Source organism: Cnephaeus nilssonii (assembly GCF_951640355.1).
Source record: "Cnephaeus nilssonii genome assembly, chromosome: 10".
NCBI lineage: Eukaryota > Metazoa > Chordata > Mammalia > Chiroptera > Vespertilionidae > Cnephaeus > Cnephaeus nilssonii.
In genome coordinates, this window is record NC_137081.1 from 78,865,458 (window position 1) to 78,887,264 (window position 21,807).

The 21,807-nt window shown below is 47.4% G+C and overlaps 1 protein-coding gene across 1 annotated transcript in view; it reads right to left on the reverse strand.

Moving 5' to 3' along the window:
* GPR39 (G protein-coupled receptor 39) overlaps positions 1–21,807 on the reverse strand; it is a 194,396-nt gene that overhangs the window by 39,527 nt on the left and 133,062 nt on the right. The window lies entirely within an intron of this gene.

Here is a 21,807-nt window from a genome sequence, read left to right on the forward strand (position 1 = left end):
GCATTTACCCTTCTGGTTTATGGATCGTTGTTCAAAAGTCTATCTCTGCTTTCACACTGCAGACCTCTCAAGAGATGAGTTGTATTCATCTTTATGTCTGCAACTCCAAGCTCAGAGCTGTATGCCGGGTTTAAGTGGATCCTTCTGTAGTGGGTTGTGTTCTCTCCCCAGGACTGAGCTCAGCTTCTTGTGATGCCAAGGCCAGTGTCTTTTGTGCCTTTATAGCTCAGAACACAAAGGTTTTGTTGGTGATAATGGAAGCCCTCAATAACAGCCAGAGCTTCTGACAGGCAGTTCTTAGAGTTATAGTAGTTATAGAACGAAGAACTCGCCTTTTATTATTTATTTTTAAATAACTCTGACAAAGGCTGAGTTATCTACCACGTGCCCAAGTATGAGCTGCTTACTGTGGAAAGAGATGAGGAGGTGGTGCCACAAATCAGGAGACCATTTGCCTGGTCAACAGAACTGACAGCTGCAGGACAGTGCCCTGACCTTCTCCCATGTGATATGTTATTTCACACACACACACACACACACACACACAGAGAGAGAGAGAGAGAGAGAGAGAGAGAGAGAGAGAGAGAGAGAGGATGAATGCAAACTCAGTGTGGCTCAGTTAGGAAAGAAGTTCCATAAGGTGGCAAGTTTAGGCTGGGTTTTGAAGTAAAATTATTCAAACCTACACACTCACCACAACAGACACTTTACACACATCCTCAAGAATGTGAGTGTCTTTCTCTGTCTCTCCCCCTTCCCATGCCCAGCATTCTGCCATCACTATAAAGCGTTGTTCAAAAATCAGGCCTAAATACCAGTGTCCTCTCTGTCCTCAGCCATGAATCAGTGGTCTCAACTGCTTGGAGGGCTATAGGCATAAAAAGAGATGGTTGAAAAGAATGTCAATTATTTCCAGCTTTTGATGAATAACTCCTGACTTCAGTGGATTTCAATAACCCCTTAAATACACACACACACACACACACACACACACACACACACAGTCACACCCTCTGTCATCACCTATTGATAGGGCCTCTGTTTAGCTAAGACAGTAGGAGCCTCCAAAGCATAGGTGTGGATGGCCCCTGTTTGGGGAGACTCGCCATGGAATGGAGAGCTGATGTGGACTGATGGACAGCATTCATGGACAGACACACCCAGTGTCTAAGAAGCATTTTTTTGCCCATACTTCTTCCATGGATAGACCTATGGTGTCATTAGGAGTGACTTCAAATGTCACCTCCTTGGTGAGACTGCCACAGGGTATGCCCAGCTTGGCAAAGGGAACTGGAGCTGATCCTAACTTCACCTCGGCCCTCGAATGGGCCCAACTTCCACAGACATATATGATGGTCCTGTAGTCCTGAACCCACAAGAAACCCACATGAATGGGCAATTCCCAGTGCCCCCACTCCCATACCTCACTCCCAGATTTATCCCAGGATAGGGCATTAAACATGCTCCCAATAAATAATTAGCTCATTTACTAGGTGCACCGGTTAATAATGGAGGATTTTGTAATCATAGAAAACATGATAATTTCAAGAGAAACATCAAAAGTGCTTTATTCAAAGTAATGTCCATCACTAGCTACACATTTCCCCATCTTTCAGGTAATTTGTGGATACCCTCCCAATAGAACTTTTCTTGTTTTGAGGCAAACCATTCAGAGAGCCAATGTTCCACTTCTTTGTATGTGTTGAAGTGCTGCTCAGAAAGTGTGTATGCCATCGATCGGAACAAGTGGTAATCTGAAGGAGCAAGGTCTGGTGAATACAGCGGGTGGGTTAATACTTCCCAGGCAAGATCTTTTAACGTGTCTTTAACTGGTTTTGAAGTGTGTGATGGTGTGTTATGAAGCAAAATTACTTTGCCGTATCTTCTGGCACATTCTGGTCATTTCACAATCAAAGTGTGGTTCAAATTGATTATTTGTTGTCGGTAGTGATCAGTTTCACCTGGTTTTAGAAGCTCATAATACACCACACCTTCCTGATCCCAAACGCAGAGCATTGTCTTCTTTCTGAAGCAGTCAATGTTGATGGTTGACCTGGATCAACCCATGATTTTGTGCATTTGGGATTCTCAAGATAAATACACTTTTCATCGCCACTCACAATTCAATGCAAAAAAGACTTTCGTGCCGTTGAAGCAACATTTTACTGATGACTTTTCGGTTTTCCATTTGTCTTTCGTTCAGTTGATGTGGCACCCATTTTCCTTCCTTTAAAATCTTTCCCATTGCTTGTCAACGATCGGAAATTGTTTGCTGAGCAACGTTTAATCTTTCTGCAAGTTGTTTTTGAGTTTGACATACATCTTCATCCAATAATGCTTGTAATTGTTGGTCTTCAAACTTTTTTGGTTGACCTGGATGTTCTTTGTCTTTCACATCAAAATCATCACTTTTAAAGCATTTAAACCAGCGTTCATAAGTATCTTGAGATGGAGCATGTTCACCATAACCTTCCCGAAATATACGATAACTTTGAGCAGCACTTTTCTTCAAATTAAAGTAATGAATTAAAACTTCCTGCAAATGCTCTTTTTTTGGCATGAAGTTGGACATTTTTAAGCGTAAAAATATCTATGATGTTAACTTCAGAAAATTTGACATATGAAGTTTTGAAGCTTGCTGTCAATACAACAAAATTGTATATATCTCAACACATGTGTAATTCCATCTATTGAAAAAAAATCGCATTATTAACCGGCACACCTAGTATGTATGAATGAGGAGGTATCAGAGCGAGAAGGGACCTCAAGGACCCCCTAACACGACTCCCTCATTTTTTCCAGATGTGGACAATAAGACTTTCAAGGGGAAAGTAATTTTCTCACAATTTCACAGTTTAGTTTGCGATGCTGACACTAGAATCCCAGCAGTCCTGAAGAGGAACTTTCATCCCATGCAGAGAAAAATCCTCTCCCCATCCACAGGTACCACCTCGTCTAGAGAACAGTCCTCTCCCCATCCACAGGTACCACCTCCATCTAGAGACAATCTCTCCCCATCCACAGGTACCACCTCCATCTGGAGACAATCTCTCCCCATCCACAGGTACCACCTCCATCTAGAGACAATCTCTCCCCATCCACAGGTACCACCTCCATCTAGAGACAATCTCTCCCCATCCACAGGTACCACCTCCATCTAGAGACAATCTCTCCCCATCCACAGGTACCACCGCCATCTAGAGACAATCTCTCCCCATTCACAGGTACCACCTCCATCTAGAGACAATCTCTCCCCATCCACAGGTACCACCTCCATCTGGCCTTTATCAGCTGCCTTAGAAAAAGTGTTGCAAAGGCAGACCACGGAGAGAACAGGATAGAACAACAACCTAGCCATCCATTCTCCTGGAAAAACTTGTCAAATCAAACATTTCACTAGGTTCTTCTAATTACAGAGCGGCAGAAGCATCCTGACAAATGAAGGAAAAACAGACATTTTCCTCTACTTTTTAAAGCTTTATTTCCAGGGCCCATGGGGAGGAAAACACACCTCTCCTTTGGAAGCCTGTTACAAATCCAGGCCTCTCATGACTGGCATACTCGCCCCCACACACACTCAGGCAGGAGCCACTTTCTCCACTCCCACTGCAACTAGACCCGCAGGAGCTCTCAGCAGAAACGGAGAGCTCATCGCCTTCCACGTGAACCAGCTCATGCAGTCTCCACAGGTGTGGGGTCGCCCCTCAGCCTTCCTGCCTCCTTATGAACCGACCTTGGTGTGGTTTTCATTTCACATCCACACCTTTTCTAGCTGCCCATCCCTTGCTCTTCCTGAGGTCAGACGCTCTCCATAGGCCCACCTATGCCAATTCCATACTAGTTCTTTGAGGACAGGACCTTGCTAGATGTCTGTCTGGGTCCCACACACAAGAAGGTGCTGATTATGTAAAACCACTGGGCCCTGGACTTTCTAGCTCACAGGGACCCCAAGATCACCTGTCCAATGGTTCTCAACTACTGACGTGGATCAACACTGTGTTGATGCCTATCTCCCCCTCCCCACCCTCTGTGAAAGGCAACTTTAGTCTACCTAGAGTTGGGTTCTGAGCTTCAGCATAATGTCCGGGCTCCCTGGAAATTCTGAAGTTTTCTATCTAGCCTGCCCCTTACTTTACGAAGGAGTCACCTGGCTTTTCCATGGTTGCACATCTGGAGCTCAGGAATGCAAACCTGAACTCAGAAATGCCAGAACTCAGCTGCCCTCGGCCCCCTCCATGTGCTTTCCATCAAATCCACATCCTCATTCCTGATTCGAAAAAAGCAGCAACTAATTGCTTTTAAAAACCACCCTCAAACTTTGGGGGTGGGGCTTGGGGATCATTATCTTTCTTTAATCCCCACCACCCCTTGATAATTCACTAGGCTTCTCATCTGGCACCCTGGCACTGTCGGGCAAAACTATTTGAATAAATACATGCTAATAAGTGCCTTAAGTAATGCAGGCCTTAAATCGATCTGAATGCATCAGCAGGTGCCTAGAAACTAATACGATAAGGTCACGTTCTGCAAGGAGAGTGAATTCTCAGCCTCCAAAGGCACCACCACCAGCTCCTCAGCCGCCTTTGAGCTGGAGGCTGGGGCTGCCAGGCTGTCTGCTGCCCCAGCTTGCTGGGGACAGGAACTGTCACAGGCGGGTTAGCTGAGCTGAGCCAGGCTGTGCTGGCTCAGCACCCTCAGCGAAGAACAATGAAGTCGAAGGAACCAGAGCTGTTCCCTGTGCTGGGTGCTGGGCTCCAGCCATGGGACGGGAGCTCTTCCACGTGAGCCTCCCGGGGGCAGGCAGGCTCCCTCCTGCGCTTTGAATTTGAGGACATCCCTGCCTAGTGGATCCACAGTATTTGGAACTCCCCACACCTGTCTCCTGGTCGAGTAAGTTCCACAATCGGATTCATGTTACCTTTGTGACTTGAGTTCCCCTACAACTACCAGAAACTTCTCAACCAATTTACAAATGGTTGATGAACTTGTCCAGTACAAAAATGACACACTGAATGCCTATCCCTTTGGAGAGTTTGGAAAGGGCCACGCTCAGCCTGAAAACCTGAACATCAGCCTACCAGGCAGGTTTCCCCGAGGCTTTCTGGACCCATTGCTTCCTTCTCTCCCTGACAAGGTGCTAGTGATTTCGGAGTCCACTGAGCAAATGCATGACTTTTATTCTGGAGTGTCCTTTAAGTGAAACAAAGCTCTTAACTCTCTATGCAAAGACGTAACACACACACACACACACACACACACACACACACACACACACACACACACACCCTGGCCAAGGCAGGGCAGCTGACATTCCAACAGGGCACTTATCCTGATCGACAAAGCCTGACCCAAGCAAAGCCCACGCGTCCAGAAACTAGAGGCTCCACGGTTGTGCCTTTCCTGTTTCTCCGCATTTGGACGTCACATTAGACAAGGCCAGGAGTACAGTCTCGGGGGGCCCTTTCCAAGCCCCTCTGCTACTCCCATCCTGACCAACGCCTAGTCTCACTCCCCTTCATTTCTAACCTGGGCTCTTGACAACCTGGAAGGACGGGCAAAGACCACAGACCCACCCTGGAAGCCAGCAGGAGAGAAAATGCATTTCACCAAATGTGAGATTGAAGCATATCAGGTAAGCCACCTGGAGACATCCTTAATAAGCCCCAGCATATAAAGCTGGCTTTGCACAATACACAGGTCCAATCAGAAGCAAGGCAATGCTTCTCAGCCTGGGCTGTGCATGGGAATCAACGGGGGAGCTTTCAAAATATACTGATGCCCGAGTTTCGTTTCCATAAACCCCGATGTAAGTGGTCCAGGTTTCAGCCTGGTCATTAGGAGTTTTTTAAATGTTTCTCCTGCGATTACAATGTTCCAAGCCAAGGTTAAGAAGCATTGAGGCAAAGGGACACTGTACACACAGAGGTGGAGGCCATAAGAGCGGCAAGAAGAAAAGGAAGGAGAGGAGGGGGAGACGGGGATTAAAATCAAAAGTGTGTGTGTGTGTGTGTGTGTGTGTGTGTGGCGCGGGGGGGCAGGGAGGGGTGCCAGAAACCCGTGTCAGGAAGCAGAGGGTGGGGGGTGGTACCAGACTGAAGCAGATAATTCAAATGACTGGTGTGAGGGAGGCAGGGAACAAGATAAAAGAACAACAAGAGAGAAAACCAATAAACTAAGCAAAGATCCAGATGGCAGGGAAGGAGAACGAACAATATTTATTGAAAGCTTATTATGCACTGGAGGCTTTCTTTACGAAACAGAGATGGGGCAGCGGAAGGGAGAGAGAGCGCTTAAGGAGAACAAAGCCCCCAGACACAGGCCACCGCGAGAAGAGAAAAAGGAGGGAATTTTCATAGCAAAAACTAAGAAATTGAGCTAACTCATGCAACCTGTCCCCCAAATGCCTGTCAACAGCACCTTGGCACCAATTTATTGAAAATCTCAGTGGGGACAATAAGCCCAGGTTTTTCATTAAGCCTGCTGCTTTCTCCTTCCCGCGTGCAATTAGCCTCCAGCGCCCTGAAGATGCTCTTCCTGCACCGCGGGGAGCAGGCCCCGGAGAGGAAGCAGGGCTCCCAGACCAGGAGGAATCGCTTCTTTGTGGGGGTGGGATAATGTGGCTGCTTTGGAAAGCGCCAAGTTCACCCAGGCTCCCTAAAATGTACTTGTAACAACAGCTCCATCTTTTTCCTTTTCTGAAAACAATCGAAAGGAAGAGGCCGCCAAGGGAGCCCAGTTATAAGGACAGCTTCCTTAGCGTTTTCATAGAAACCTGCTTCAGTGGCTTTGTATCTGCAGGGAACCCGAGAGGCTGGGCTGCTTCTCAAGGCTCAAGGCCTCAGTAGGAGCTGAAATCTGCTTTGATCACAACAAAAAATCACACTGTGATAATTGGGCCATAATGAGGGGTAAACGCTTCTGGGTACTAAACTGGTTCCCGCTCTCCCACACACAAAGAATTAGTTTACAAAAATGGAATGAGCCACCTTTGTGCCTAATGACTGGAACTCACAATTAGCAGGAGATGCCCTTGTAGTAATTGTTGGGGGCGGGGGAGGGGGGCGTGTGTCTGTGGGGGGTATTGGTGGGGTGTTCTGTTCCCCCAGGTCTACACCTTCATTACGGTCACCCAGAGGTGCAGGACCGAGACCTGCAGGCTGCAGCTCTGACACAACAGGAAGGAAACTCAATTCCCACATGAAAGAACCAGATTTAGGCCCTTAGGAACCGTGCCTGGGGTGCTGGCTGCTTGAGGTCCATGCCACAGGTGTTACTGCCCACCTGGCCAGTGCTGACTCCATTCAGACCTAAAAGAAAGTCAATTCAACTCCGAACGACCACCACTCCTGTAGCCTTCCCTGTGGCCATGCACTATTCCCAGTGTGCCAAGTGCTCTACAAACAGCAACTTGTTTAATGGTCAAATCAGCCCTAGAGGTAAGTATGACTATTTGATTTTACAGATGAAAACACCAGAGCACAGAATGGTGACACCAATTCCCCCAAGAGAGTTAGTAGTTGGTGACTAGGGATAAACCCAGCCAGGCACTCTGACCCTAGCATTAATCTACCTCACATTTAAAAGTTCTCTCTTAAAGTTATATGTTATACTAGAGGCCCAGTGCATGAAATTCATGCACGGGGGAGGAGGGTCCCCTCAGCCCAGCCTGCACCCTCTCCAATCCGGGACCCCTCGGGGGATGTCCGACTGCCAATTTAGGCCCCAGGACATTCCTCTCACAATCCAGGACCACTGGCTCCTAACTGCTCACCTGCCTGCCCTCCTGATTGCCCCTAACTGCCCCCCTGCTGGCCTGGTCCCCCCCAACTTCCCCCACCCCCCACCATCCTGGTTGCCCCTAACAGCTCCCCCGCCAGCCTGGTAGCCCCTTAGTGCCCCCCCCCCCCCCCACCATCCTGGTTGCCCCTAACAGCTCCCCCGCCAGCCTGGTAGCCCCTTAGTGCCCCCCCCCACCAGCCTAGTCACCCCACGCAGCCTGCTGCTCAGTCATTTGGTCGCCCCTCACTAACCGCCCCCCCCCACGCTGGCCTGGTCACCCCCAACTACCCTCCCCCCTTGCAGGCCTGGTTGCCCCATGAAGCCTGCTGCTCAGTCGTTTGGTCGCCCCTCACTGCTCCCCCCCCCCCCCCCGCCAGCCTGGTCACCCCCAACTACCCCCCCCCCCTTTGCAGGCCTGGTTGCCCCATACAGCCTGCTGTTTGGTTGTTTGGTCGCCCCTCACGAACCCCCTTCCTGGCCTGGTTGCACCACACAGCCTGTTCGATCATCCATTCAGTTGTTTTGGATGCAACGTTCGCTTAGCCTTTTATATATATAGATATGTATGTAATCCATATATGCACACAGACACACACAGAATAAAGATGAAAATTGATGCTACTTTAAAGATCATTCAAAACCTGAAATACTCTGAACCTAGAGCCCAAACTTTTTGGTTTGGATGAGGGAGGGGCAGGAGAGGGACTTGTTTTAATTCACTACTATCACTATTATTAAATACTAAGTGAGCATATACTATGTGCCAATTCCTATTACAGAGGGATATAGAAAGGACATACTAGATGGAACCACACAAAGTCAGGTCTATTCTGCTATTCTCAAAACTATCCAGAGGGATCCATTTAAAACCTTCATCAGATCATGTCAGTCCTCAGCTCACTCCCTCCAATGGCTCCCCAACCAACTCTAAGAAAAATACCAAGTCTTTACTAGGATCTGGTCCCCTCCCCACTACTTTTCTAACATACTTCCTACTACCCCTTCCTCCCTGACTGCTCAACCTCGAGCCCCACTGAACACACCAGGCATGCTCCCACCCTAGGGTTTGGTTTTGTTTTTATCTCCTGTGACCTCTACCTGAAATGCTCTTCCCCTAGATACCCACATGGCTCACTCCTTCACCTCCTTCTGGTTTTTGCTCAAATGTCACTTTCTCCTTGAACCCTTGCTGATGACCCTATTTAAAATTGTACTCCGGTGCTTCAATTTTGTCTTTAGCACTAACCCCTATTTGGCATGTTGTATATGTAATATTTGCAGGATTTATTTTCTTATTCCCCTATCAATTAAGACAATAAACTCCATGATAATAGAAATATAATAGAATTTTTTGTCTATTCTGCTCTCAATCTCTTGAATATCCCCTGCCATTTAGTGAACCCTCAACAAAGATTTATTACACAAATGAGTCCCTGTTCAGCAATAAACGTATGAGTACAATTTAGTTCTCATTCATTGCTGGTCAGAATGCAAAATGGTGCAGCTACTTTGGCTGTAAACCAATCACATATTGGCATGGGCTTACACCTACCATATGACCCAGCAATTTCACCCTAGCTATTTACCCAAGTGAATTGAAATTCTTATGTCCCAAAATAGAAACAACCAAGATGTCTTTCACAAGGTGAACGGATGAGTACAATTTAGTTTTCCAGCAGCACACTCATCTACTGTGACTGTGTTGATCTGTGAATACAAACACTGGGTCTATATAAGATGTGTTTTTCATTCTGTGCTTCCATTGTAATCAAACTGGCCCCTGAGTTTTTATACACCCATCTCTCCAGGTTGTTGGTGTGAGTCCATCCCTGAGAGATGGACCTACCTCACTGTGCTGACAGCAAGGGTGAGAATCAATGCTTGGACTTGGGTGACATCAAAGCAAGTTTCACTTTCTACAATCTCTTGAACTCTGAAGTCCCTAACTCAGTGCCTGCCCTTGCAGTCCCAATGCAAAACCCACTCACATAGCTTTGAATCAAAGATTGGTAGACATCAGTGGGTTCACACTTCATTCTGCCCATGTAGGAAAAGGGCTGAGTGCCTGTCCAATGTCACACAGCTAACCAGTGGCAGTCTGGACTAGAACCCAGGGCTGGCCCTCCAGGTGCCTGACCATCATCCATGTGTGTGCATGTACACTCACATATGTCTGAGTATTTTCAATGTCACTAGTTCTATTTTCTCTTTCTGTCTACAGAGGCCTTGTCTGTTCATTCCTATTCCTTGGATTTCTCTTCTTGATCTGTTAATAGATAAACTTGTTAGCTAGAAATTTCTAGCAAAGAAAACCAATGTGTGCTTTATTTAAGCATTCCCTTTCAGCATTTTTTGACTTTGTTCCTCAACAGCTTCAAAATTTTGCTTGGTTTTGACCAAACTCAGTTCCATGTCAAAGGACTGATATGTAGTTCAGTTCTAGCATATGAAAAAAATGCTCTTAATTTTTACACAGGAATATGTGTGGTTCCAATGAATTTTAACAAGAGCTGGCACAGGCATAGGGATTACTGAGAAATGACATCAGTCATTTCCCGTCACTAAATTCCAGTGCCCCCCACCCCTCACTTCTTACTTCCCTTAACAAAACAAAGACCCAAACTCATTTCTGAGATACAGCTGCCCCATATCCCACAGAATCAGGGAGAAAAAAAAAGAACTCCTTCAAGTTAAGTGTAATTTAAATATTTATGGGTATGACACTTAAAGCAATGGGGTAATTTTTGTTTAGGAAATATTAATATCTTGATCTGATACAGAATAAAAGCAAATAGGGTTTGGGTAAAGCTCTTCAAGTAAAAACAAAATGGGGGGGGGGGTAAGGAAAGCTCCCACAACTAGCTGCCCCCAGGAGTGGAAGCCACTTGCCCCTTGTGCACGCACAGTCCAGATGCTCTTTGATGTGATGGAGTGAGCAGGGATCTCTGCCCTGGATAAAACATCCAGGCTGGAACTCAAAGAGGAGCATGGCGCCTATTAGTTCTATGAAATGAGCTTAAAGGATATGAAATTTTTATCAGATAGGCAAAATTAATTGAAATTACATCTCTGCCTAGAAGATATGCAGACAGAAAAGATCAGATACTATGGGACAATTAAAATCTCATTATGCATCCAGTCCCCAGTGATCCATGGGAGATGAGAGCTGGGGGAGGGAAGGCTGAGCCTCCTGGCTCCAAAGCCCATGTGGAGGAATCTTGGTTGCCAGGAAACCGGTTAGTAACCAAGGAGGCAGAGGGGTAGAAGGAGAATCACTAGCCAGAAAGACCCCTCTAAGGTTTTGTTGCAGACACTGACTGTGATTCCCCACTTGGGTCTACCTAACAGAACACAGTCCCAGGCAAGGTGAAAAGCTCTTGGTCAGTCCATTTCTCTTTGGCTTACCACAACCCCAAATGACTAATCTGACGGAGTTTTTAAAAAATTTCATCAGCCTGACCAATCAGGTGTTTCTGCACTGAGTTAACAGAGTCTAAGTTATAGGTGTTCTAAGGTGAGGCTGGAGCAAGAACGTGCCAGGTGTGCCCTGGGGTCTTCTTTACTTGGTTCCTCTATCTTTCTACCCGTGGGGATTGTGTTTTCCAAAGGTTAATGCAACAGCATCTCCCATCCCAGATGCTCCTTTGCAATGTGACTTTGTCACATCCCATCCAGAGGTGGAGTCCAATCTCCTCTCCTTCAGCGTGGTGGGCCTGGGGCTTCTACCAACTGTATGGTGGTAGTGACAGTGTGTGACCTCGGCAGACACACGTAAACATCATGGAGACTCTGCCTCGTTTACTGAACGTGCAGGCTGGGAGCAGTGAACCTCAATATAAAAAGATTTAAGTCCCGCCCTAGCTGGTTTTGCTCAGTGGATAGTGTTGGCTTGTGGACTGAAGGGTCCCGGGTTCCGGGTTCGATTCTGGTCAAGGGTACAGATGTCAGTTGCGGCCCTGGTCCAGGGTGTGCAGGAGGCAACCAATTGCTGTGTCTCTCTCACATGGATATTTCTCTGTCTCTCCCCCTCTCTTCCTCTCTCTAAAAATCAATGGGAAAATATTCTCAGGTGAGGATTAACAAAAAATAAAAATAAAAATAACTGTGAGGGTTAACAAAAGTAAAAATAAAAAGATTTAAGTCCGACCCCTTGGAAGCCACCATATGAAGAAGCCAAGTGACCCAGCAGCTCAGGTCCCAGGCAAGTGAGAATAGCGGCCCCCAGATAACTCCTGCCCCAGCTGTCAAGCCAGCCCCCAACCTCCATGCTTGCTAGCTGAGGCCCCAGACATCATAGAGCAGACAAGACATTCCCACTGTGCCTGGCCCTGACCTACAGAGACAATGTGCATCATACATTAGTAGCTGGTTTAAGCCAGTTTATCTGCAGCAATCATAACTGAAATAAGACCCTTGGCCACTTTGATATTGTGATATAACAAGAAATATATTGGTTTTCCTCCAGGTATCTGACACAGAGCTTCTAAAATGCTTGTGATTAATGTCCTGAGTGACAGGGGTAAGTGCAGTGTCTTTTGTTATTCACAATAAGCCCCATTAACCCACAGCGGAGTGAGGCTGAGGATGGAGGCTGGTTGCCAGAGGAACCAACCCTGTGATTACGGGTTCCGAACTTTCAGGCCCTCCCCACCTCCCACAGACCTCTGGAAGGTTAGACGGGCTTAAACACCAATGGCCAGGGCCTTCATCAGTCATGCCTGGGTAATGGAGCCCCCACGAAACCCTAAACAATGAGGACCAGAGAGCTCCTGGTGGTGAACGTATCCACGTGCTCGGAGGGTGGCGCACGTCACGGGGACTGACGCTCCTTTGCTTGGGACGCTGGCCCACTTTGCCCTGTGCTCCCCTTCATCTGGCTGTCAATTTGCAGCTTTCTCATATCCTCTGTAACAAACTGGTAAACAGAAGCAGTGTCCCCCTAAGTTCTCTGAACTGTTACAGCAAATAATCAAACCCGCAGTGGTGGTCATGGGAACCCCTGAGTTGGACAGAAGTATGAGTAACCCAGGAACCCACAATTGTGAGTGGGGTCTGTGGGACTGAGCAAAGAGCTTGTGCTACCTCTGGGCCGTTAGTGTCAGAACTGAGTTAAATCCCGGGACACCCAGTTAGTGTCCACAGAGAACTGGAGAATTGCCTGGTGTAGAAAACCCCACCATTTGGTGTTAGAAGTGTTGAGCTGAGAAACAGTCTTCCTTTAGCCATCCTTCCTCCCACCAGAGAACTCAGCCCTCCCACCGCCTGCTGAGGAGGGAAAGGCATGTGTGGGAACAACCTTCCCCGCAAAAGGGGTTCCGACAGGAGCCAGGCCAGTCCCCAAAGGCCTTTGCTAGGCTCTCCATGCCTTAATGAACTCCACCGGCTTCCTCTTCATAGTCACCCTCACCTCTTCCTTCATCCCCACCTCCCATCTTCTCCAGACCTCCTTTCCTGGGCTAACCCTGAAGCCTGCAATCGCATGCCAGGTCCCATACCCCATGAGCTCCACTCAAATTAAAGCGCTGGGTGAGAGACCGTGGCACCGCTAGTGTGAAACTCACGACCCTTACAAAAGCTGGTTCTCATTCCTTACTTTTGTCACAAGTCTTTACGGGTTCTGAACTTTCAGGCCCTTTCAGGTCATGATAACCTGCCTGCTGTTTTCCATCACCAGAAACTGCAAAGCCAGAAAAAAAATTACTTCTTTTAACATTTGTTAAAGACAAACCTACACAGGAAAGCAAAGATGTTCTCATTTTTTCCAACTATTTCATGGTAGCTCAAGGCCAAATGACATAAAACATGTATGCCTTTATGAAGGCCCTTAACCCTAACATTGGCCCCAGGTATGCGAGGCGGCTGTTGTATAATAGCATCCTGGTTCTTGGCTTATTATAATAGAGTTAGCTAAAAATAACTGGAGAAATGGCCAAAGAGCCAGAGGTTTCCTAATGTGTTATAGAGACCTTGGTTTCCAGGCTTTTTTCTGTTGGGAGAGAATTTTTTTTAAAGATAGCACAACTGCACGGAACACCTGACAGCTTCCACCTGCAGCAGGCCCGGTGCTGGTGAAATGCCACAGCCTCTACCTGGACTAGAACAGCCTGGGGCATCCCGGTCCCTCCGGAACCAAAGCTGTTAAATGTGGTTCCCACTGGGGACCTTTCACATTGTTTCACTTCAGTCTTTCAGTGCTGCCAAGCAGAAAACCAGACTCAATGTGCAAACTTTCTCTTAACACAATTTGAGAGATGCCCAAATTTTAAAACCCCACTTTCCACCACATTAGTTAACAATATCAGATATCTCCTGACAGAAACTTGAAAGTCTAAAGAACTGAACTAACCATTGTTTCCTAAAGAAGCTGGAAATATTGCTGAAAGTGGTTTTAAACCAGATAGGTGGGGTGTGGGGTTCAAGAATCCCACACAGTGGTCACTCCGTGCCTTAATGAGCTCCACCGGCTTCCTCCTCATTGCAGCCAGTGCCACGTGTATTCCAAGACCCTGCATCTGTGCAACATGAAACAACTCCCTCCCCTAAAATATCTCCAATTATAAGCCCGAAGCCTATAAACGTGGTTTAAATACGGAGCGTGATGTTTGTCAAGGCAATTCCAGCAGCTTTGCTGTGGGAACTATCTGACTGCTATCTAACAAGGCAGGAGCAAAAGTTGCTAAATTGTTCAGTGCCCCACAGGCTCTCCAGGATCCCCTGAGGTGCCTCGGCTGGTGAAATCTGTAGGTGCCACCAAACACTGCGGACAGCAGGAGTTCCTCCCCAGGAGGAGGTGGCAGGACAGGGGCAACCTGGGTAAGCCAGCAGCTCTTCCCACTCAGACAGGAGTTCCCGCCACAGCAGCCGGCTCTGCAGGCGGCTCCTGAGTAATGCAGGGCGCAGGGTCTGCATCTGGCGCTGCGCGGTTGGAAATCACTGACAGACTGCTCTCGTCTATAAATACCGACTATAAATGTTGCAAGTGGACAGCTTTATTTTTTGGTTGCGCCCTCCCCTCCTTTACTTTTTTTGTAAGAGTTGGCGGAGACAGCAGACACTTTACTGTCTGTCTGTGAGGAACAGCAAATGCTGCACCAGTGTTATTAGCATACGCATTAGCTGGAGCTGATTTGCTCTCCCAGCAGCGGCCTGGCTTCCCACCAGCGGCAGCAGCCTGTAATCAGGGAGCACTAATGGGCCTGCTAATGAAGTTTTGCAGAATTGGTCTCTCTGAGAGGGGCATTAAAAAAAAATCCATCCAAGAGCCCGATTTCTGTGGGTTGATTTCTCTCCTTCCGCCCTCGCTCCCACCCCAAATAAAAGCAAGAAACACCACCCAGGACCCCCACGCTGCCTGCACGGGAGCGCCAAGGGAACGGTTTCCAAGTCTGGCGCAAACAGCGCCCCCACCTTCTGTCCAGCTCCAGCCACTGTCTGCTGGCCTGGCGCAGGGGAAGGAGGGGACAGCGGCCCTCCTGTAGAGAGGCCAGGGCAGGGACGCAGCCCAGCAGCCTGACCCCATCCTCAGCGAACGCCACTTCCAGGGGAGTTTGCAAGATGTGTGCGAGTGCAGTCATATCAGCCATACTGAGCCCCAGAAGGAAATACATATCCCCACATTGGTTCATGTGTGTGAGGGGAAGGGGGGTCTGCCTGAGTCAGACAGGAGCTGAAGGCCAGGGACCCCCTGAGAACCAGAGATGACTTCCCTCCAAGAGCCCAGAAGTTCCAGGAGGAGAGGGGAGGGAATGGAGTTAGGGGAAGGCCCAGAGACAGCCCCCGCTGGCCTGGCTTCAGGCAGGGAGCATCTGACTGCTCCCCAAGGGCCCCAGGAGAGCCCCAAGGTAGCTGGGGAACAGCAGCGGGGGTGGGGGTGGCTATCCTAAATCAGATCGTCTGGAAAGTCAGGCAAACACCTGGGCCTTTTACTTATTTATACACGAGCTCCTGGTATATTTAAAGAGCGCCAAGTACCACGCAGTGCCAACATGGGTGCTGTGCTGAGTCCTCTCAGGGGGTCTGTGAGTGGCCTTCCTGCCCCCCCCAACCCATGGTGGGGGTCCAGACAGCCTGGGCCTCCTCAATGGCCACCCCCCAAACCCAGGCTATGGAGGATTTTGAGGTCCCTGGAAATCAGTCTCCAGGAATTCTCTCCCCCATTGTTAAAGGTCCATAAACACGATTTTGATTTGGCAGGTTATCCACATGAATGCCTCTAGATGGGGAGGATTATTCCAGCGAGGAGAGCAAACACTGCTTGGTAATCGTGTAATAGGCGCCCCATTTCCCACTAAATTGCTTGAAAGCCTCGTTTGCTGGGAGCCTGTCTACTTTCCCAACAGGGCGTTCTTTCTTAGAAGCCACTCCTGTCATCTTCCCTTTGAAACCAACCCTGACCTTGGCCAGCCCTCCCTTCCAGGGCGGACCCAGCTCCCTGGCTTCCCAAGAACAGGGCAGAGTACCCGGGCCCACATGCCTCCCTCTGAGGACACCCCTGGCTTCCCTGTGCAGGGGCAAAGCCTAGGTGTCCCCTCCGCACCTCTGGCTCAGGGGGTGTCCACTGGCTGGTCTAGTCTTTAGCTAGAGGCTTTCCGACGGTGTTTGCACCAGAGAGTCTGCTCCGGCCTTTCAGGGGATGCCTCCCCTGGAACATCTCAAAAACAAGTTGCTCTGCCAGCAACTCTCCCGCCCCAGGGCCTCCCCTTTCCTTCTGCATAGAGACCTCTGCCCTCTGACCTTGGCCTGAGGTCACTGTCCCTTCTGTTCAAGTACAGCCTTTCCTTTAAAGAACACTAAAATACCACCACCACCACCACCCCCCCCCAAAAAAAAAAACACCAAAAAATTCTACCTGTGGCATTTTAAAGACTTTTCCACAAATTCTTTGTCACCCACGCCTAGAAAGGTGGGAGCTGTGTCATTGCCCTCAATGATGTGTCTAACTGTTAGAACTCAGCAGATGTGACCTCCTAGCTCAGAAGGGCCACAGTCTCACCTGCAGGGAAGGCGGTCTGTGCTCTCCCAGCCTCCGGGAGCATTAACCGCTCATGTGTGAGCCCCGGGGGCAGGGTGCCTCCCGCACCAAGTCTTCCTGTCGGAGGCCTCAGAAATGAAGGCACAGAGACCAGCCACGCCTGCGGGTCCCTGTCCTGGACCACACATTCACCAGCATAATTAAGTGGCTGTACTTAATTGGCCCCTCAGTTTTGGGGTTGTTTGTTCCCACAGTGGTAACTGATATGTTTCCAAATGCTCTCTCCCCTCCACCATTCTCTTCCTCAGACCGTTCAGCTCGTCCACACTCAGAGGCCACCACAGGCACGGACCCTACTCCACTGGCTGGCTAATGCTCTCACAGCCGCTCTTTCTTTTTGTTTTTAATCATCACCCAACGACATGTTTCTATTGAATTTTTATAGAGAAGGGGAGAAGGAGGGAAGGAGAGAGAGAGAGAGAGGGAGGGAGGGAGGGAGGGAGGGAGGGAGGGAGGGAGAGGGAGAGAGAGAGGGAGAGAGGGAGAGGGAGAGAGGAGGGAGAGGGAGAGAGGAGGGAGACATCCATAAACTGTCTCTCCTATGCACCCCCAACTGGGCACGTGCCCTGGCGGAAATCAAAGCTGCCACCCTTCAGTGTAAGGGACAAGTTCCAACCAAATGACCACACCTGCTGGGGCCGCTTCTATCTTTTAAGGCCGATTAAATGTGTCCAACTTTGGGGGGATGGAAACACTTCCTTTTGAGGGATGTATGTGTGCTGGGGGGAATCGCATGTAGGAAGTACTGATTGCTAGGAAGAGAGCCTGTAGCTGTAAAACGTCTGACCCACAGTAAAGGAGTATATTTTCCACTGTTACCCAGCGCACAGACAGCGGGTGCACCCGAGTCCACTGGCGGGAACTGTGCACCGCTCGTGAAGAATTCTGACCTCTACTCAATGTCACTCTTTCCAATGCTCCTTGTGACCCACCAAATCGAATTCACAACAGATTGCCCCACAGCTGGAAACCTCACTGCCTTAAGTAGTGAGGTCAGAAAGGGGGTGGGAACCTGGCCCAGCTAGCCAGAGTCTGGGAGGTACTGTCAGCAGCCATGTCCCTCCCCCAGCCTCCCTAGCCACACACCCCCCCACCCCCCACCCCCCGACCCCGAGTCCCAGCCAACTGTGCTCCCAGGCCTCAGAGATGCCCCACCCGCTGTGCCGGACCCACCCTGAGAATCCCCTGGGCTCTGCGAGGCTCCAAGGGTGGCGGCCCAGACCTGCCACTGGCCTGTCTCCCCTGCTCTAGCCAAGCTGGGCACAGCCTGCAAACACTCTGTTGCCATGAGCCTTCTAAGACAAGGCCAGCCTTCATGCAGACCTGAATAAAGCCGGCCTAAAAAGCGAGTTGCAAATCACTGAAGAACATCCTGCAATTTCTTCTTTGTAGAATCGTGAATCGATACACCATAGCGCACTAGGACCTTTAACACTAAGTCTCACTCAAGCAGGAATATGATTTTATTCAGAACCTACAGCACAGCTTCCTCCCAGCATTCTTCTTCCCCCCGCAGCCAGGCCCTCCAGGTGCCAGCCAGGAGCCAAACCGCCCTCCTCTCCCCTCCTCCCTCCCGTTCTTCCTCTCTCCTCTTCCTCCTCCCTCATCATCTGTAGCTTTGACCCACACCAAGTCAGGCCACCTGAAGATGGTGTGTAACAGGCCTGAGGATGGGAGAGCTGGCCTGACCCCAGCACACCTATCACTTAATCACCTGCTCAGATGTCTGCCAGGTGACTCCAGAACCAGCAGGCAGAGCCAATTAGCAGTTTGTCTCCTAACCACTGAGTCATCCACCTTAGCTTGTTTGAATCCTTTTGTGTGTTTGTGTGTGTGTGTGTGTGTGTGTGTGTGTGTGTGTGTTTAATCCCCACCCAAGAATATTTTTTACATTGATTTTTAGAGAGAGTGGAAGGAAGAGGGAGAGAGAGAAAGACTGATGTGAGAGAGACACATCAATTGGTTGCCTCCCACATGCCCCTGACCAGGGCCAGAACCTGAATCTGAGGTACCTGCCCTTGACTGGAATGGAACCCTGGACCCTTCAGTCCACAGGCCACCGCTCTACCCACTGAGCCAAACTGACTAGGGCTCCTTTTGTTTTTTAAAACTCCTGCAATAAATAATGCCACAGTCGTATAAGAACTCAGTAAAACTAGAGTTCATGCCACATATATTCTTATTTCGATAACTAGTTTAAAAAATGAATCACTCCCACGGGAAGGTGGGTCCTGGGAGCACCATGCTTCATTCGCACTGAAAAGCTTCTCAGGCGAGAATTCTTTCCCTGAAGAGGGCAGCTGTGAAAAACAGTTTGGTCTCTTTAAATATGTCTGCTTCCCTCCAATTATGAGAGCCTGTCTCTCTCGCCCATAGAGCTGAGGGCCTCACTGCCTAGGGACCCCACTGCACGTTCCGTGAACACTGGGTGTCAAGCCCGGGAGCTGGCGGTCAGTGTCAGCCCAGACCCCTGACGCGTTTCCTGATCTCTGATGTGGAGAGCCATTGTGAGAGATCGGAAAGGGGGCATCAGAAAAGATAATGGGGTCACCAGCCAAAGGAAATATTTTTGTCCCCATGTAATATTTAAAAATATCTGGGAGGCCTTATTACAAAGCCATTTCATGGCTCCTGGGGATCCCGGGCCTATTGGGTGTTACTAATTTAACACAGATTTTTCACCCCTAAAAAAAGTCACTACTTTCCTTATGAAGACTCCCCACTGGGTATTATGTCAAATGGAAAGAAATACCTAATAGAGGATTTAAAGGTTTCCTGCCAACTGCCCTTTCTTGCTCTGGTCTCCTGTTAAATCAAAACGATTTAACAAAATGAAACCCACAGAGAGAAAGTCACTGCAAAACTAAGATTCTCGGAGAGTCTTCCTAAAAACTGCTCTGCTCAAGGGCCTACCCAAGGTTTTCACCGCCTTCCCTTTTGCCCCTTCTAAGCCAACGCCGCAGCAATGATACAGTTTTTTAATCTTTACACCACTTTACAGGAGAAGTTAGTTCTGCTGTTAATTTTCAGCATGTCTGATCAAAAGGAATAATTACAAAGCTGGACTTGATACCTCACGCTGCATTTGGTTCAGAAACCTGGCTCTCTCCATGACTAAGGTGCACCTAAGGAAAGATGAAGATTCTCTGCACAATGGCCAGTGTGATTAAATACACAAGTAAACATACTTTCACTTTCTAAATATGATGTTTCTGGCCCATGAATTGGTAAAATCAACCATTTCCCAGCCACCCATACTTTGCCCGATAAGTGTCCCTATGATGGATAGAATGCCTTTGCATCAACTGAAAGGGAACTGTTTCTATTGTGGGAAAACTTTCCAGGACGGGACGTAAAGCCAACTCCAAACTCACTAGTGCTCTCCCTTTTCCCAACTGAGACCATAAAAACAAAAATTTAGTGATCACTTGCGCTAAGTTACCCACTTGATCCTTAAAACAATCCTAACACCTTTCACTCCCATTTCCTAAGTGAGGAAACCATTAGACTTTACACAATTGTCCTAAAGCTACACAAATAAGTTAACCAACTACAGAACTCAAAGCCCAAAGTTTGCCTCTAAAGCTCATATTTTTATTCATCTTGCTAACATGGCCTTTGGTAAAACAATTTCCAAAAGCTCTGAATTAACAGTATACTTTTTTTAACCTAATATTAATTAAGCCAACCTGTGAATAGCAGACTGAAATTTCAGGCATTTTATAACCAATTACCCCAATATTACATAACCCTTATGTCTCTTCACAGAGAACACAGCCACTTTATTCCCTCTTGGAACTTTGAATGTTAACAATTAAAAAAATGAAATGTACTTGATGCTGAAGAAGCTTTAGTCTGGTATAAATTAAAGGAGAAAAATTACACCATTTTTCAATAGATTTAAAAAAAAAACTTTGCTCAGAAATACAACAATGAAAATTTTAGTCAAGTAAGTGTTATAGACCACATTCTAATATAATTACAATGTCTGCCAAAGATCAGCAGCTAAAAACAAAGCAAAAACTGACAAAACAAAAAGGACAAATGTGCAAACCCAGATTATAGTTGGAGTCTTCAGCACTACTCTCTCAACAAATAGAGAAAATTATTAAGAACTCAATACCATTAATCAACAGAACACTCCACCCAATGACTGCAGAATACACTTTCTTTTCAAGTTCCCAGAGAACATATACCAAAAATAACCCCTATCCTGGGCCTAAGAGACAAACTTCAACAAATTTAGAAGAATTTAAATTATGCAGTTTCTCTGACCATAATGAAATCAAACTAGAAATGAGTAACAGAAAGATAACAAAAAACTCTCCATACACTTGGAAACTAAACAAATCTCCTAAGTAGCCCAAAGAGGAAGTCTCAAGAGAAATTTAAAAATACATTTATTTAACTGAATGAAAATGAAAAGGCAACACATCAAAATCTGTGGGACACAGCTAAAGCAGTGCTAAGAGGAAAATTTATAGCACACATTAAAAAAGGAAAAGTCTCTAATGATCTAAGCTTCTGTGTCAAGAACATAAAAAAAGAACAAAGAAGAAGGAAATAATAAATAAGAGCAGAAATAAATGAAATTGAAAGCAGAAATATAATAGAGAAAATAAATGAAACAGAGAGCTAACTCTGTTGAAAATATCAATAAAGTTGAATAATCTCTAGCAAGATGAATAACAAAAAAAGAAACACAAATTATTTGGCATGAATGGGATATTACTACAGATCTTGCAGACATCGAAGAAGTAATAAGGCCCTGCAGACATCAAAGAAGTAAAAAGAGAATACTACAAATACCTCTACACAGTACTTTAACAACTTAGATGAAATAGACCAACTCCTCAAGAAATTTTACAATAGCTCACCGAAGATGAAATAGATGATTTGAATAGCCCTATAACTATTAAGGAAATTGAATTCTTAATTTAAAAAACTCCCCCCTCCCAAAAGAAATCTGTAAGTTCAGATCATTTCACTGAAGAATT